The sequence below is a fragment of the Lepidochelys olivacea genome (genome assembly GCF_965140295.1).
Source record: "Lepidochelys olivacea isolate rLepOli2 genome assembly, chromosome: 5".
NCBI classification, from domain to species: domain Eukaryota; kingdom Metazoa; phylum Chordata; order Testudines; family Cheloniidae; genus Lepidochelys; species Lepidochelys olivacea.
In genome coordinates, this window is record NC_140415.1 from 63,730,887 (window position 1) to 63,748,049 (window position 17,163).

Sequence of the window (17,163 nt, forward strand, 5' to 3'; positions counted from 1 at the left end):
GTATTGGAGCATCTTCTAGTAGTCCCATAAGCATAGTGACTAACTTCGCATGTGATTCATTCCCTCTCATCTTCTCTCCGCGGGGGTTGCGGGGGGATATGCATGGGCAATGGAGTGTTTTGTTTTGGCAGGGATTTCATTTGGGGTTTTTCACTTTTTTTTTAATGTACATGTGTCCATTTAAACTACTACACAACAACGTGTAAAATGAGATGTTAGAATATCAGGAATTGGAATACCAGCTCCCTGCTACTAAAAGGAGGCGACTTTTATCATGGAAGCTTCTATGCCCAGTGTCAGTTGGTCACCGGCTCTAGATGTATGAGGTTGTCCTGTGCCATGGTATCTGTATTGTGAGTGTGCAGGATATTCCCTGCCCCTCATAACCAAAACATTGATCTCTGTGCAGGATAGAACCACTTTTGGAAAAAATAAAAAATGTAATCAGAGCCTAATATATAATATAGGTACTATGTGTCGGCCCCGGGAACAGTGCTGGGACTCATGCGATAAATGCAACCATCTATATGCACAGGGTGCACTGGGCAAGGTACGCTAAGTGAAGAAGCAGAGCAGCGCTGCACCTGAAACAGGATGGCTAGTGTGGATGGATGTAGTGTACCACTGCAAGTGCAAGCAGCAATTGTGCAGTCGATGGGTGAATGCCCATTAGAATACCCACTAAATATTCCCCTTTTCACCTAGGAGCTGCTTGTTTTGAGAACCCATGAGGCTAACCATAGATTTCAGTGATAGGTATAAAATAGCCACCATTAATAAGTCAGAATTTTTCAACAGTTCCTACACATTGGACTGATGTTATCATCTACCTTTCTAAGCAGAGGGGGAAAACTGCAGTAGCTGTTATCTTTTGGAAAATGTTGACTTTTTAATAGCGACCACTTTACGACAGAAAATTGAAAATTGTATACAGAAAGGTGGTTATCCTTCCCTTTATATTTATGGCATGGCTTGATGCAGGAGTAAGTGTAAAGTTCTAAAAAGACTGGTGTTATGCAAGAGGTCACACTAGATGGTTTCTCCTAGCCTTAAAATCTGTGAAACACAGTTTCTGCAGGGTTGAAAACAGAGGCATTTACAACAACTAAATTGTGCTCTCAGTTATGAATACAATCTCACACTGAAATCAGGGGGCAAGAGAGTGTGTTAGCCCTTAGGCAAGGAAGCAAAGTGAATAATCATTGTTTGTAGAAGGCTATCAAGACCTCAGCACACTCACATGCACCCAGAAGTGTCTTTCCACCCAGGTGTTCCCATACAGATAGTTGTTTTGAATGCCCTTGAGGCTGGCCCTTTTTTTAAGCCATAGATGCATTATTGAAAATTGGAGTTTTGTCTGTCAAATTATTTTTGGAGGCTTTGGGGATGCTTTGCAGAGAGAGAGAGAGAGAGAGAGAAAGCAAGATTACACAATTTTATTTTAGTAAAAAGAAAAGGAGGACTTGTGGCACCTTAGAGACTAACCAATTTATTTGAGCATAAGCTTTCGTGAGCTACTGCTCACTTCATCGGATGCATTCAGTGGAAAATCTGAAACCTTTTATTTTAGTACAACTTGAAAGGTCAGAAATGGAAGGTTAAAAGTCGGGGGAGGGGGAGAGGTGGACGAAGAGCTTCAGCAGCAAGATCTAACAGATAGCAGGATGCCATAATAATATAGATGGAAATGTACATAATCCCTTCTGAATTAGTGACCAAAATTGATCATTTCTTTTTAAACAGCATTTGTACTGTTTGATGCAACTGGATTCAAGTTACTGAAAGGAACTTTATTCATCCCAAAATGCCAGAACAGTATCAAAATTTAAAAATAAATAAAAAGGGAGTTTCTTTAGATTATTTAAATCCAGGTGCATTGAACAGTAAAAGATGACCAAAATAAATAAATTTATAAAGTGACCCATTGGTCATTTAGTCAAACTGATTTCAGGAGGGAATATCTATGTTTCCTTCAATATTACTCTGACACTCTGCTAATCTGGTAGCTATCACTGCTACAATTCAAAGACCCACCCCCACCCATGCATACCCCACACCCATGCTTTGGCCTTCCGTTTCTGACCTTTAAAGTTCTGAAATTAAACTGCAAAAATTTCTCTCTCACCAAAGCATCCTCCAAAGGTCCAAACATCATTGCTAAGGACACATATGCTGCCACCACCAAATGATTTAGACAAAGAACAGGGAAAGGACCACTTGGAGTTCCTATTTCCCCAAAATATTCCCCCAAGCCCTTACACCTCCTTTCCTGGGGAGGCTTGAGAATAAACAAGATGAGCACAAACCAGCCTTGGATTTTTAAGACCCAAAAAACCCAATCAGATTCTTAAAAAACAGAACTTTATTAGAAGAACAAAAAAAGATAAGAGAACAACTCTGTAAGATCAGAATGGAAGATAATCTTACAGGCAGTCAAATTCAAAACAGAGAATCTCTCTAGGCAAAACCTTAAGTTACAAAACCAGGAATACACATTTCCTCAAGCACAACGAATTTCACAAGCCAAAACAAAGAAAACCTAATGTATTTTCTAGTTACTTACTAACTTTACAGGAGTTGGAGGGCTTGCATCCTGGATCTGTTCCCGGCAAAGGTATCACACAGACAGACAAAAGCTTTTCCCCCGCCTCCAGATTTGAAAGTATCTTGTCCCCTCATTGGTCATTTTGGGTCAGGTGCCAGCCAGGTTACCTGAGCTTCTTAACCCTTTACAGGTAAAAGGACTTTGCCTCTGGCCAGGAGGGATTTTACAGCACTGTATACTGAAAGGTAGTTACCCTTCCCTTTATATTTATGACAAGCCCAACAGCCTGTATTTAATCTAGGGCACATCTTTTAGAAAGATCTTGATTTTTGCATACTTCCAGTGATAGAGCATCTGCCACTTCTGTTGGTAACCAAGTACAGTGGTTAATCACCCTCAATGTTTAACATTTGTTCCTTATTTCCAGTCTGCCAAGTAGTGCTCTGATGCAACTAATGATTGCCCAGGGATCGGCAACCTTTGGCATGCGGCCCATCAGGGAAAGCCACTGGCATAGAATCAGAATCATAGAATATCAGGGTTGGAAGGGACCTCAGGAGGTCATCTAGTCCAACCCCCTGCTCAAAAGCAGGACCCATCCCCAATTAAATCATCCCAGCCAGGGCTTTGTCAAGCCTGACCTTAAAAACTTCTAAGGAAGGAGATTCCACCACCTCCCTAGGCAACGCATTCCAGTGTTTCACCACCCTCCTAGTGAAAAAGTTTTTCCTAATATCCAACCTAAACCTCCCCCACTGCAACTTGAGACCATTACTCCTTGTCCTGTCCTCTTCCACCACCGAGAATAGTCTAGAACCATCCTCTCTGGAATCACCTCTCAGGTAGTTGAAAGCAGCTATCAAATCCCCCCTCATTCTTCTCTTCCGCAGACTAAATAATCCCAGTTCCCTCAGCCTCTCCTCATAAGTCATGTGTTCCAGACCCCTAATCATTTTTGTTGCCCTTCGCTGGACTCTTTCCAATTTATCCACATCCTTCTTGAAGTGTGGGGCCCAAAACTGGACACAGTACTCCAGATGAGGCCTCACCAATGTCGAATAGAGGGGGACGATCACGTCCCTCGATCTGCTCGCTATGCCCCTACTTATACATCCCAAAATGCCATTGGCCTTCTTGGCAACAAGGGCACACTGCTGACTCATGTCCAGCTTCTCGTCCACTGTCACCGCTAGGTCCTTTTCTGCAGAACTGCTGCCTAGCCATTCGGTCCCTAGTCTGTAGCTGTGCATTGGGTTCTTCCGTCCTAAGTGCAGGACCCTGCACTTATCCTTATTGAACCTCATCAGATTTCCTTTGGCCCAATCCTCCAATTTGTCTAAGTCCCTCTGTATCCCATCCCTGCCCTCCAGTGTATCTACCACTCCTCCCAGTTTAGTATCATCCACAAATTTGCTGAGAGTGCAATCCACACCATCCTCCAGATCATTTATGAAGATATTGAACAAAACTGGCCCCAGGACCGACCCCTGGGGCACTCCACTTGACAAGTGCAAGTTCAACTGATTGTAGCTCCCACTGGCCCCAGTTCACCATTCCAGGCCATTGGGGGATGCGGGAAGTGGTGGCCAGCACATCCCTTGGCCCACGCCGCTTCCCGCAGCCCCCATTGGCCTGGAATGGTGAACAGTGGGACCTGCGATCGGCCAAACCAGCGGATTTCCCTGATGGGCTGCATGCCAAAGGTTGCCAATCCCTGATCTAGCCCAATGGGGAAAGGTGTCTTATTGGCATCTTCTCTTTGTACTGAAGTGAAACCTTAAAACTTTAATTTTATTAGTGAAAATCTCTGCTTAAAAATCCCCCCTATAATTGGCTGCCTTCTCTTTCAGGTGCTCTAATCTAGTCTCATTTGAGCTCTCAGATGCTCTGAAAAGTCTTCATTAAAAGGTATAATATAATCCCTTTTATTTCTGCAGTGCCACTGAGTCAGTGGGTTAACAACAATAAACCATGAGTTCACCCATATCATAAACAGTCTTCAGAGATCATTAGTCTACCACAACCTTTAGAAGCTGGCCAACCCTGAAGCTGAATCATTTAGTATTGAGGATCATGTACAGCTTCATTGAATTCAACCTCAGCATTTACCAGACCCTGGGATAGAAAGTACTACAGTATATAGCATATTAAAATCTCAGTAGAGGAGGAATATTTTGGAAATAGTGCTGATTTACACCTGGAAGCTAAATGTTTATTCTAATAAAGACCTTGATGTTTCTAGTATAACTGAGAATTTTTTCAGTTCAAATCATTTTTGTTTTCTTCTAAAATAGATGGGATTTTAACAGCAATCCACCAAGGCTTTGATCCTGGGAATCATTGTATCGTATGGAGGAGGCAGAGCAAGGTGGTTGCACTGCAGGGTAAGTGTGAATGGAAGCTGTTTGTTTGGGAGCAATTAAACTAAAGTGCTAGGGCCTGATCCTGCACCCACTGAAGTGTGTGTTTTAAAAAAAAAACAAATCCCTTCCAGTGGGCAGTTTTCAGGGCTGAGCAGAAATATGCCCCAAGGTCCTGGCACACCCATTTCCTCCCTCTCAGAGCACAGGGTAAAAAACGGGGAGGGTGTGCCTGAAGAGACAGGGGCTTACATGTGAGTGTCAGCTTGCAAATGGAGGGCCCTGTTGTAAATCAGTGACTCATTCCTTTCCGTGGAGCTACATCAATTTATACCAGCTGAGAATATGATTCTCTTTTATTACACTCCTGCCCTGTAACAGGGGAATAACTTGGTGGCCATGCAGCAAAACGCTCATCATTGCACTCCCTGTCTTGCTCATCACTTTTTACCTTGCATTTATATGTACAGTGCTCTGTACCAGCACAATGCCAGTCACTTCCATGATATGAAGCATTTTGCTTTGTGTGCTGTGTGTATACTATGCATATTCTCCATGTTTCTGACTACCTAGGTTGAATCAGCTATGTACATTCCAAGAATGTAGGCATGCAATACTCTGTTAATTTCCTCTTGGCCAGAGCAGCTTTCTTTGTCTTACCAAAACAGTATCAATTATTGTAAAGGTCTTTGAACAGATGTAACAATATTCCCTAATGTCCCCTGAATGAAAGGCTTAACAAAGGCAACACAGTTGCACTGTGTGTCTGTTTTTTCCCTTCCTCCAATCTAACGAGTAATTTTCTTCCCTCTCCATCTGGGTGCCCGGCCGCAATCAATGCAGATAATGATGGGCGCATGTAACATACAATTTTTTAAATAAGTAGCTCTGTGCATCTCAGCTGTCATGTAACAGACAGCACAAGAGTCTGAAAATGCCAGTTTGGACCCTTTTCCTGAAAACATGCAGTCAACAGTCAAAACAGCAGCAATAACCCCCTCTGGCTCCCTACTGTTTGATATTCATTTCATGTCACAAGATTTCTTTATAGCCACAGCGAGTTCCTCCAGATTTATAAATAAAACAAAAATAAAATACACGTCTGCAAAAGAAAAAAATCCGTTGGGCTGTTTTTTACCTACACTTTACAAAAGAAGAGTCCTCTACCTGGTGGTTGCTGTGGCATTTGCAGCTCTGAAAGGCAATACATAGATATGGCCTTAGGAGATGAAATATTCCTTTCTTATGAAAGGCTTGAAAATAGCTACTTGGTTGGCTAGAAGATTAGTAGATCAGATTTTTTTAAAGGTTAAGCAGCTGAAATTGGAGATTGTATGATAATCGTAGCTTTCTGATGTTGGTAGTTCTGCTGGAAATCCCTGGCGTTTTGAAGATGCTTGATTCAATATAATACTGTAATTTCTAAAAGCTTAAGTTTTACTTTAAATATGTCTTGACAGATAAACCTTCAGGATGCTTGGTTTAATGGTATAGCATGTCAGAAAATCTTATCAAGCACTCATCATGGTCTGAGGTGTGCGATATGTATTTAGTGGGACCAGTCAGCAGAGCACTAGTCTGCAGAGTTAAATTATTTAACTTGTCAGTAGCCAATGCCTTGAACCCATAAAAAGACAACAGTGCTTGTGCTAAATCTTTGAATAAACTTTACTTACCTACAGTATACCGTATTCCACTTCTTTTAGTGGCTTTTATTACATTGTTATTAATTCAAAACAAAAAAAACCCACTTCATCTCTTCCTATTAAGAAAGGATTTATTTTCAGTTTTCTTCCTTCAAAGTCTATGTAATGAACTTCAAATATTTTGTAATATTTTTAGTGCAGAAAACAATTAAAAATTAAACCAGCACAAACAATGAAATACTTCGTCAGAGCAGCAGCAGGTATTTGACTCTGTAGGGTAGCAAAAAGGTAGTACCATAATAGAATAGTGTTCCTTTGGCTATGAACTCTTTTGGTTCTGCATAAGCTATGGTGTGCTCCTCCAACCCATAGTAATGCAAGGAATTCTTACTCAAATATATGGTGCTATTGACTTTAATGGTACTACTTGCTTGATTGCTCACCGTTTTAAAGCTGGAAAGAGTAGAGGAATCATGTTCATCAGTGATCTGTTTGGTTTGCCTGAGATCATGTTCAGACAGACTGAGTGGAGTTCTAATAAACTCTGTGCTCTCTGCTAAAAGCCCCTACAACATGGGAACCACTGAACCTTATCCCTCTGTACAGCCTTTAGCCTTCAGGATCTCGTTTCCCTACACTCAGAATCTGCTGTTACAGTTGGTCAACCTTTTTCATTCAAGATCTTTTTTCCTAAGAAAATTGACTTTTTTGACTCTTAATGGAAACTTCCATGGGAAATCTCTGCTTTAGATGAAATTGCCGGGGTTTTGTCGAACTCAAACTTTTGAAGGAAAAAACTTCAGTGAAAATAAAAATGTTTTTGTATTTGTCAAAAATTTTAATAGGAACAAATACCCTTTCCTAACCAGCTCTGTATGCTACATTTATTCTGCAAATCAATGTGCCCAGCCCTCTGGTGCCACCACCACTTTGGTAACTGCTCGAGTGGAGCCCTGGGAGTCAATGGGCTCTGCAGGAGTCAGGCAAGCAGATGTCATTCAGGAGTGAGGCCTAGGAAGTAGAAGAAAAGGAGCACTGTCTGTGTGAAATTGATGGGCCAGGTTCTCAGCTGGTGTAAATTGGCATAGCTCCATTGACTTCAATGATGTTACAGTGATTTACACCAACTATGGATCTGACCCACTATTTTTCTAAATGTTCATTTTAGTGTTGCTGTTAATGTATTAGTTGTAGTAATCTTAAGGGGTTTTTAAACTACAGCTAATGCACTTCTTTGGTTTGTTTCCTTTTCACATTTCAATCACTTTGGACAATTATACTTGATTGAGTTTCACTTTTGTTTTGTCATCAGTTTCACGTTTGAACTTCAGTGTTCCAACACTTGTGGGAAATGTTCAAAGTAAATCATAATAAGTCTGTTGTCACTGAAACTTTAATGAAAATATTATAATTTATGTAGGGCCCAACTTTGTCATGCTTACTCATGTTGAGTAGTACCTTACTGTGGTGGCTTATGTAGGTAAGGATGGCCGAATCAAGGCCCATTATGTTCTGTAAAACCTTCTTCTTAAACATCAGCATGTTGGCCGATTGTCTATATTACTGTTGCACCCAGAAGCACATTGTACTATTTGTATACAAAACTAAAATAAAGACAGCCCCTGCCCCCAAAGAGTTTACAAACTAAATATTTGAGGTTATACCTTTCATAAGGTCACTGAGGACACAAGTGAAATAAACCGTGGATTGATTTCTATCCTTATCAGAGATATCTGTCTGCCCTGTATCTTTAAAGTCATTGGGATAATTTCAGAAATGTGATATCTTGGCATCTTCTTGCAGTCCTTGGCCGTTTGACCATCCAGTGCTAATCTGTGATATGTGCAGTCTTCAAAAAGAGGATGGAGAAGCAGGTCATGTTGCTGATCTTTGTGATGAAGTTCTAAAGATCCTTTCTGGAAATAACCTGGGATGATTCTTTCCCTGTCATAATTTGCTAGTGTTTTCTCTCTCAACTGTTTAAGGCCTGTAATACTACGCAGTACAATAGCAACTGGAGTAGCTTGAAATGATATAATCCCATTAGAGAAGGAAGGCTAACAAAAAAAAGTAGTCAAGTATCTGAATGTGTCAGGAAGAACCTTCAGCATCTTTCAACTGAGGTTTTAGAAACCTTTTTTTTTCTCCCCTGGAGAGAGGCCCTTTGCACTATTGAATAGTAAAGACTGATGATATTAAAGAGATTCTGAGTATTAAAAATATCAAATGTTCATCTTCAAAGTTACCACAAAAAAAAAAAAAATCAGATCCACATCTCCTTACAGCTTTCGTAGGCTAGGAAGGCTCACTCAGTAGTGTAACAAATAGCCTTTGCTGGGGGACAAGGGCTTGAGACACTACATTTGTATTCCTTAGTGGCTTCCTGACAACATAGTACTAGCTTTAGCTTGTCAACATTGGTTTCTACTAAGTAATACAAAGAAGATTGCATGATATTCTCCTCCTTCAGTAGATCTGATTCTTATTGCTGTTTAATGCCCCGTTTTGTACTTCTGTATTCACCACTCTTTAATGTGTGATGATTTCATGAGAGTAATACCAAAATAAACTTGAAATAGCAATAAATAAAAGCTAGACTCTTTGACTTCCTCATATGGGGACTGAGATAAATGGATATGACAGTTCTAAATTATTTTTCTTTAATATTTCCGGATGCTATCCTAGACTGTAAGAAATTTCATGAGCATTAAACTCATGCAAAAATTAATAGATGTGGGGAGGGAGAAGAAATTTATGGTACGGAAATGAAAAGCATTCAAACATTTTTGAGGGGTGTAAGTGTGCAACCCATAGGTGTAGTTTGATGCTTTTTGTTAACTCCTGCTCACAAATGTTTGAACATTTTGTTAACAACAGTATTTCACTGACTAATAACCCAGAAGATAAGAAATCGTTCACCTTGTTTATGAGCTTGGGGAAACTGAAATGTGCAGATACCTGAATTCCTGAAAACATCTGAAACATCTTTCTTTGACCCATATATCATTTTATTTCAGTGATATTGTGATTCACTGTAAAGGCTCACATGCAGATGTGGAGGACAGAAGGAACTACTGGACAACAAAAGGCCATTTGGTCCAACATACTATTTATTCTATTCATAGTTACTGTCATCCCTTTTCTCTTCTCCTTTTTCAATGTACCTTCAGTTCTCTCTCTCTCTCTCTCTCTTCCCCATAAAATGTCTTGCTACCTGTTAAACTCACTTATGTTATTTTCTTTCATGGTCTTCCTTGACAACTAATTTCATATGTTCCTTTATGAACACCATGTTGATTTTTCACATGTATGACAATAATAAACAATGGCAATTATATTTTTCAGATAAATGGAAGTGTCCCTCTGGCCTTCCTGGTGTTGTCTGAATGTCAGCTAGAAGAGGTGGGATAAACATTAATTGCCTGAAGGTAAATCCTTGAGAGACAGAAGCTTTTGCAATTGGGCTCATCAGCTGGTAACGTTTTGTTTGTTCCTATTGCTTAGTTTTCTTGAACTCAATTAAAAATATTGCAATTCTTATTCAGAATTCAGACCTGATTCTTAAACCTAATCAGCTTTGAATACATCACATTTTACTTAGAAATATAGTAAGACCAATCCTGCAATCCCTTACTAAAGTACATGGTCTTTACACTCATGAGTCACTGAGGTTACTTACATGAGAAAGGGGCTACTTGTGTGATTAGGAGTTTGAACGACTGAGTCATTGTCTATTTATGTGATACTGTAAGCCACCTTCATGGTTGTGTTCAGGTCCGTTTATCCCATATTAAGGAAAGTTTACGCCAGTAAACTTCATTTAGCAACTTGGCGGTGATAAGTGTGTGCTGAATCAATCTCCACCTCTATAGACCACCCTTAGTATGGTCTACACGATGGGGCAGTGCAGCAGAGAGTGCTGCTGAGAAAAGGGGCGTGGCCAAAGGGAAAGGAGACATCACAAAGCAGGGCCAACCCTAGACCAAATGGCACCCCAGGCAAGGAGTGTCTTCAGCACCCTCCCTCCATTTGTTAAACTTTTGAATACCTTAATTTATTGCATTTGAAGCCCATTTCATTACTTTGATGCACAATTTGCATGCATGATTTAACCCTGTCAAATAAGACAATAAATTTGCATGCTAGGATCTGTGCATCTGTATTTATCCGTGCCATATATAAGCAAATAAAAAACAAAGTTTCCTCTAAGCTTATGGAAACTTTTTAAATTTTAAGAATAATTGAAATGTACTAACACCAAGAAGTTGAACTGTGCACCAATATTGGGTGGACCAGTATTAAATAGCATTACAGTAGGTGACAACCTTAGAATGTTAAGCCTAGTCCTTCAGTTCAAAAGGTCGCTTTTCTCGCCTTTGCCGTCGCGAACTGAAGCACAGCATCAGAGAGATCCAAAGACTGGTCTTTATCATTGATGTCCAAACATTTCCCATGTGTCAGCATCTGGTAAAGGTCCATACAATTGTTCTGGAGTGTTTTCCCATCCTCCGGCAGTTTACTAAGGTCATACAAAAAACCCCAGGTCTTTTTGTGGTGCTTCATTTGTCCGAACCTTTCTTTGATGGACACTCGAACCGTGTCAATGAGCAAGCAAAAAGCCCGCCCTCTTGAATTTTTCTTCTGAACTTCCCATCACCTCATCTTCCCCTCATAACCAAACTGTCTCTTCTTCCAATGACTGAGTTTCATTGAAGACAGACTCAACTCTTAAATTTTCCATCATTTCTTTGGCAACAGTGATGGCATCTTCAAATCTGCTGTCTCTATAGGCCACAACGAAATCAAGGCAGCTTTTCATCAAAGTTGTAGTGGTTGCAATGTCCATCCACTGAGTTTGTAATGCCTTGCTTACAATGTTTACGTGGAACAGGTTATCATGCCAAACTACAATTGAGACCAGAAATTTGAAGTCAGCAGGCTTTGCACCTCATGTCGAATTCCAGACTTGGTATTGCCCAAGTCCAGCACCCAGGTGGTTGCCTGGGTCGCCTGCTCCTAAATCCAGCCCTATTGCCAGGGTATTGCTTAAGTTATGGAAAACCTTGTCATTGATCTGCCCATAATCAAGGTGTAGAATAGAGTGCCTGAAAGCTTCTCTGTGTGGCTACAGAGCAGGCTCTGAAGGAAGGCAGTCAGACAGATAGGCAGTGAGCACCCATGACATAAGAAAATTGTTATTCCTTTTTTTACCTGAATGGCTAGTCAAAGTTTGGGGCCTTGAGGGTGTTCCAATTGGTGGTACAAATTGATAATGGAGTCTGGTATTTTCTTTGATGCAAAGTTGTCTATATACAAGGACTGTACAAAGACCTACTTCTCAGAATGCAGGGGAAATCAAAACAAAATGAGATGTATTTCCTTATAGCTGCATGCCTGTTCAGCCAGCAGCAGATCCAAACACTCCATCCCTAGCTTTTTCCAGAATCATGCACCATGCTTGTCTAGTCTGTCTCAGCCTGTCCCTCTCAGTATATCTTGTTTCAGTTTGTCTGTCCCTGTGTCTCTCCTTGTGCTCTTTGACTTCAGCTGTCTCACCTGCACATGCACCCTGATCAAACTCTACCTAAATGATGCTAGTTTCTGGGAAGTCTGCATTTTGCTTTGTTTTAAATGCGCTCCTTAACTGTCCTACAGCTATTGTAAATGAAGGTCATGTTCACACCCATCAATTTCAATGAGGTTTTAACCCAAACCATAACAATACAATGGAGGTGGAGTGAGTTGCCTATCACTTCATGGTGACAAAGCACATTTAAAGCCTTGCCGAGGGTTGACCATGACCAACTACACATTTTTAAAGGTCTTAGAGCCTGTTTACACTAGGTACTAAGCTTTTAAATAGCACATAAATAAAACACGTTAGCTAATACTTTTTTTTTCTTTTTTTGGTAGTCTGGACTAGCCTTAAAAAGGGGAAATGAGACAAGATGAGACTGGAGGGAGGAATTTTTCCATGCATGAAGAAGTGGCTGATGGCTAAGAGAGCATGACTGGGGAGTAAAATTAAGCAGAACTCCCCATTCAAGACCACTTGCTATCAGAGGCCAGTGAAGGAGTGATGTAGCAACACACATTTGAAAATGGGGTTGATTCTTTGTCAGTGTCCTACCCTGCATGCTGTTCTGGAATATAGAAGTGAACAGGAGACTCCAGTGCCTGACTGGGTAGAAATGAAGGGAAATTCTTGTTATACAGATTAGAAGAAAGCTAGAGGGAAAATTTTAATCAGTGCTGTAATGGAGAAATCTTCTTTGGAAAGGGACTGTGGCATTGCATAAGAGCTATGCAGGCACCAAGTATCTACTATACAGATATAGGGTGAAATTCACTTAGGCTTGGTTTATTCGAGAAGTCCTCACATTGATTATGTGCCATTGGGAGCCAGTACTACCGAAAACGTGGGTAGCATTGACCAGGAGTGAAGCATAGCCAGGTTAATTGAAGTATGGTTCAGCACGTCCCTTTAGCAACCTCCTCTGGCAGGACTCTTCTGGAGCCCCTTCTGCAATCTCAAGATGCACCTGTCCAGCAAGAACCCTGATGAAGGGCAGCCATGGAAACACCTCTTGCCTTCTGTGTGGATCAACCACCAAGCTGTGCAAGGGGCCTCAACAGTGAAGGGAGGTGGAGAGCTCGAAAGGGGACTGACTGGCTTTCCCTGAATTCCAAACTTCTGCAGCTTAGTTTGACCCGAGGAAATAAAGTAGTAAGAAGAGGGAAAAAAGGGAACTTAGTATCCAGGGCATCAGGATCACTTTGTTAAACCAGTAAGGTACTGTCTCTGTCATTTCTTGAATACCACAGATGTCTTTATAAAATAATGGCAGCTGGAAGCCCAGAAAGCATAGATCAGTGCTGGTGGAAGGGTTTAACTTTAATTATTTTCATTGTATGCTCTGGCTCATCAGTTCTAGATATAAAACAGGCACTTTTAGCCTCTGCTCCAATTAGAGGCAACAGAAGAACAAGTGATTTGCTTAGATTCAACATATTTACTAACTCAATTTATGAACAGTATTTTCCCCCTTGTAATGTGGTTTTATTATTGGATTTATAAGAGGACAAAACTGGTTAGACAAGTCTTGATTATCTATGGGGAGATAAACAGATAATTTGCAGGTAATAAGGATATTTCAATTTAGTGGGCTCATTCCATCCCACTGGCTGTTAGTGAGTAGTCCAAGCACATGGACTAGTCCAAAGCAACCTAGAAGAGCACAATGGGAGGAGAGACACTGACATAATGGCTTCCTTTTGCCTTAAAGGTTTTTCCTTGTCTCTGGTTTTATTTGTTTCTTTTTGTTTTGAGGTTTGTTTTGTATTTGGTGGGTGGGCTTGGTGGTGAAATCTGGCCCTTTTGAAGTCAATGGGAGTGTAACCATTGACTTTAGTGGAGCCACGATTTTACCCCTGCTTTCTGTCTGATTCTTCAGTTGTGCTAGCCGCCATTTGAGATTTTCTTAGTGTTAGGTTTTAAAAAAATGGGATCTGGAATATAAAAAGACAGTTCTTTAGTTCGTGATTTCTGTAAAATAAACTGAGGACTTAAAACATTTATATTAGATTTTATAAAAGTCTCCAGAGACAGCATGTGTAAAGTTTAAGAAAATCCACCTAAAAACTATACCACCCAACTCCATATTACTGCTACCAAAAATACAGCTGGATAGTTAGTATTTCATCATAAGCCTCTCTAATCTAATTGAAACATTATAAAAGTTTATGCTGTGGTAATATGAAGACTGTGACACAGACAAATGGAAGCAATATATTCAAAGCTAGCGTTGTCTCTTCCCTAACACCTTTATATTCTAGGGATCTGATATTAGTGTATGATGTTACATATCCCATGTGGTGCGATAGCTGAGTACAAAGGAATACAGTAAAGATAAAGGGCCATAGCACCATCTGTGCTGTAGTGTAAAGCATGAAGAAAAGGAAAGTAGTGAGAGCTGTTGGGAGGGAGGGCTTGGAGCTACTGGGGGATTGACTATCTTGGGGGAGCCATTTTTTACAGAGACCAAAGATAAGCAGGATTTTGGGAATTTCAGACTATATTAAACCTTTTTCTATCTGAGCTTCACAGGTCTTGCCCAAGCATCTCATCTTCAAAAAAAAGAAAAAAAAAGAAAAAATGAGGCTACTGTATTAAAAAATATTGGTTAGGTACAGTTTCAGTTTAAACTTCCCACCTCCATATTTACACAAAGGGTGTGCTGGAGGTGGGGTAAGGTTTGGAGGAGGGTGGTTCATAGTTGCAAATAGCATGGTCAGATCCTTGTCTGGCTCATGTTAGTTGCTTTCTGTTTCAGGACGCTGATGTAGGTTTTTGGCAACTATATACCCCTGCTGTGTCAAGCTGTGATCCATCTCAGGTAAAATATACCAGTTCTGACACACATGCTAGAGGAGGGGTGAGCAAACTATGGCCACTGGGCCGGAACCAGCTCACCAGCCATTTTAATCCAGCCCTCGAGCTCCCGCTGGGGAGCAGGGTCTGGGGTTAGCCATGCTCCGGTCAGGGCAGCATCCAGAGTCACCTGGCTGCGCCTCCGTGTAGGAGTGGAGAAGGGACATGCCGCTGCTTCTGGGAGATGCTTGAGATAAGCGCTGCCCGGAGCCTGCACCCCGAACTCCCTGCACCCCAGCCACTTACCCCCAGCCTGAGCCCACAATCCCAGCCAAAGCCCTTACCCTCCCACACACACACTCCCTCCTAGCCTGGGATTCCCCCCCGCCCCCCGCACCCTGAACTCCTAATTTCTTGCCCCACCCCAGAGCCCGTACCCCCAACCAGAGCCCTCACCCCCTCCCGTACCCCAACCCCAATTTTGTGAGTATTCATGGCTCACCATACAATTTCTATTCTCAGATGTGGCCCTTGGGCCAAAAAGTTGTCCACCCCTGTGCTAGAGCATGCAAGCTTCAGATGCACTTTAAAAGCACATACATATGAATAGGGCCCTTCCAAATTCATGCTCCATTTTGGTCAATTTCAGTCATAGGAGTTTAAAAATCATAATTTTCATTATTTCAGCTATTTAAATCTGAAATTTCACGGTGTTGTAATTGTAGGAGTCCTGACCCAACAAGGAGTTGTAGGGGATTGGAAAAGTTATTGTAGCAGTACTGCTCCCCTTACTTCTGTGCTGCCTTCAGAGCTGGGCGGCCGGAGAGTGGCAGCTGCTGACTGCGGACCCAGCTCTGCAGATAGAAGTAAGGATGGCTGGTATGGTATTGCCACCCTTACTTCTGCCCTGCTGCTGGCTGGGCACTGCCTTCAGAGCTGGGCGCCCAGCCACCAGCTGCTGCTCTCTGGCCACTCAGCTCTGAAGGCAGCACAGAAGTAAGAGTGACAATACCACGACCCCTGTAAAATTACCTTGTGACACTACTGCAACTCCATTTTGGGTCAGAACCCCCAAATTTCAGAAACACTGGTCTCCACCATGAAATCTGTACAGTATAGGGTAAAAGCACACAAAAGACCAGATTTCACAGTGGGAGACCAGAATTTCACAGTTCTTAATATGTTTTTCATTAGTGTGAATTTGGTAGGGCCCTACATGTGAATAAATCTCAAAGTTTTTACATACTCAGAGAACTAACACAAACAGTGCATGAGCACTACCTAAACAAATTTATGTTTTACAAATTCAAGCAAATACTGATGGACATGCTTTGTAGTATTCACCATGATCATCCTCACTTTTCTGAAATGCAAAGGTTAGCCAAAAAAACCCCAAAACTCACTTCAGATAATTTTGCACAAATTCTGATCCTACCCTGCCTTTCACCTTGTGTAGTCATTTATACCTGTGGTTCAGAGGGTGTCTGATCAGATCTGGTAAAATTTTACTCCTATTTAGCACAAGTGTAAAGGATTACACAAGGTGTAAGGTATTAGAGAACCAGGCCCATAGTCTTGGATTATATAAACATCAAATCATAGCCCCCTTTACCTTACAAAGTCTGTAAGAACCTTTGCCTCTGCTCATACATGCTTTACAAGATCCACAGGAGCTCTTCCACCAGTCCCAGGTTCACAGGAATACATGTGACTAGATTTACCAATAAACACCCCTACTTGCTTAGATGCATGCTTCAAAAACCCAACAAAACCATCTACTGCACATATTCAATGCATAATTTTCAAAGTCTCTTGGTTGAATCAAAGTCAATTTATTTCTGAAAAATTCTTCAGTGGGGTCTGTTATCATAGCAAATGTTACCTGTCTATTCCCAGAAGTTTCACGTAGCGGGCTGTTCAAAACAAGGACATAAGATTTTTTTTGTAAATGATTTCTTTTCCACTTTCTTCTCTTAAAGAAGTCTTTTCTGTAATTTACCAAAAACAACCCATAACAACCAATGTTGAGCCAAAACCAAAGACAAAAAAGTACAGCCCAAAAGTAAAGGTTTCAGAAGGGTGTGACTTGATTTACTTAAAATGGGATTAGAACGGATATTCCTATGCAGCTTTAGGTATAGTGGTCATGTCTATTTTGCAACTAAAAAATACCATATATAATATTATTTGTGGACTAGATCATTTAGTGAGCTCTTTGTGTGTGTGGATGGTAACTGGTCA

At 41.1% G+C, this 17,163-nt stretch overlaps 1 long non-coding RNA gene across 2 annotated transcripts in view; it reads left to right on the forward strand.

Moving 5' to 3' along the window:
• LOC311521112 overlaps nucleotides 1-17,163 on the forward strand; it is a 62,037-nt gene that overhangs the window by 15,028 nt on the left and 29,846 nt on the right. For both annotated transcript variants that reach the window (XR_014711797.1, XR_014711798.1), the window contains exons 2-3: nucleotides 4,840-4,929; nucleotides 9,897-9,979. This is a non-coding gene — a long non-coding RNA (uncharacterized lncRNA). The remainder of the gene's footprint in view (nucleotides 1-4,839; nucleotides 4,930-9,896; nucleotides 9,980-17,163) is intronic.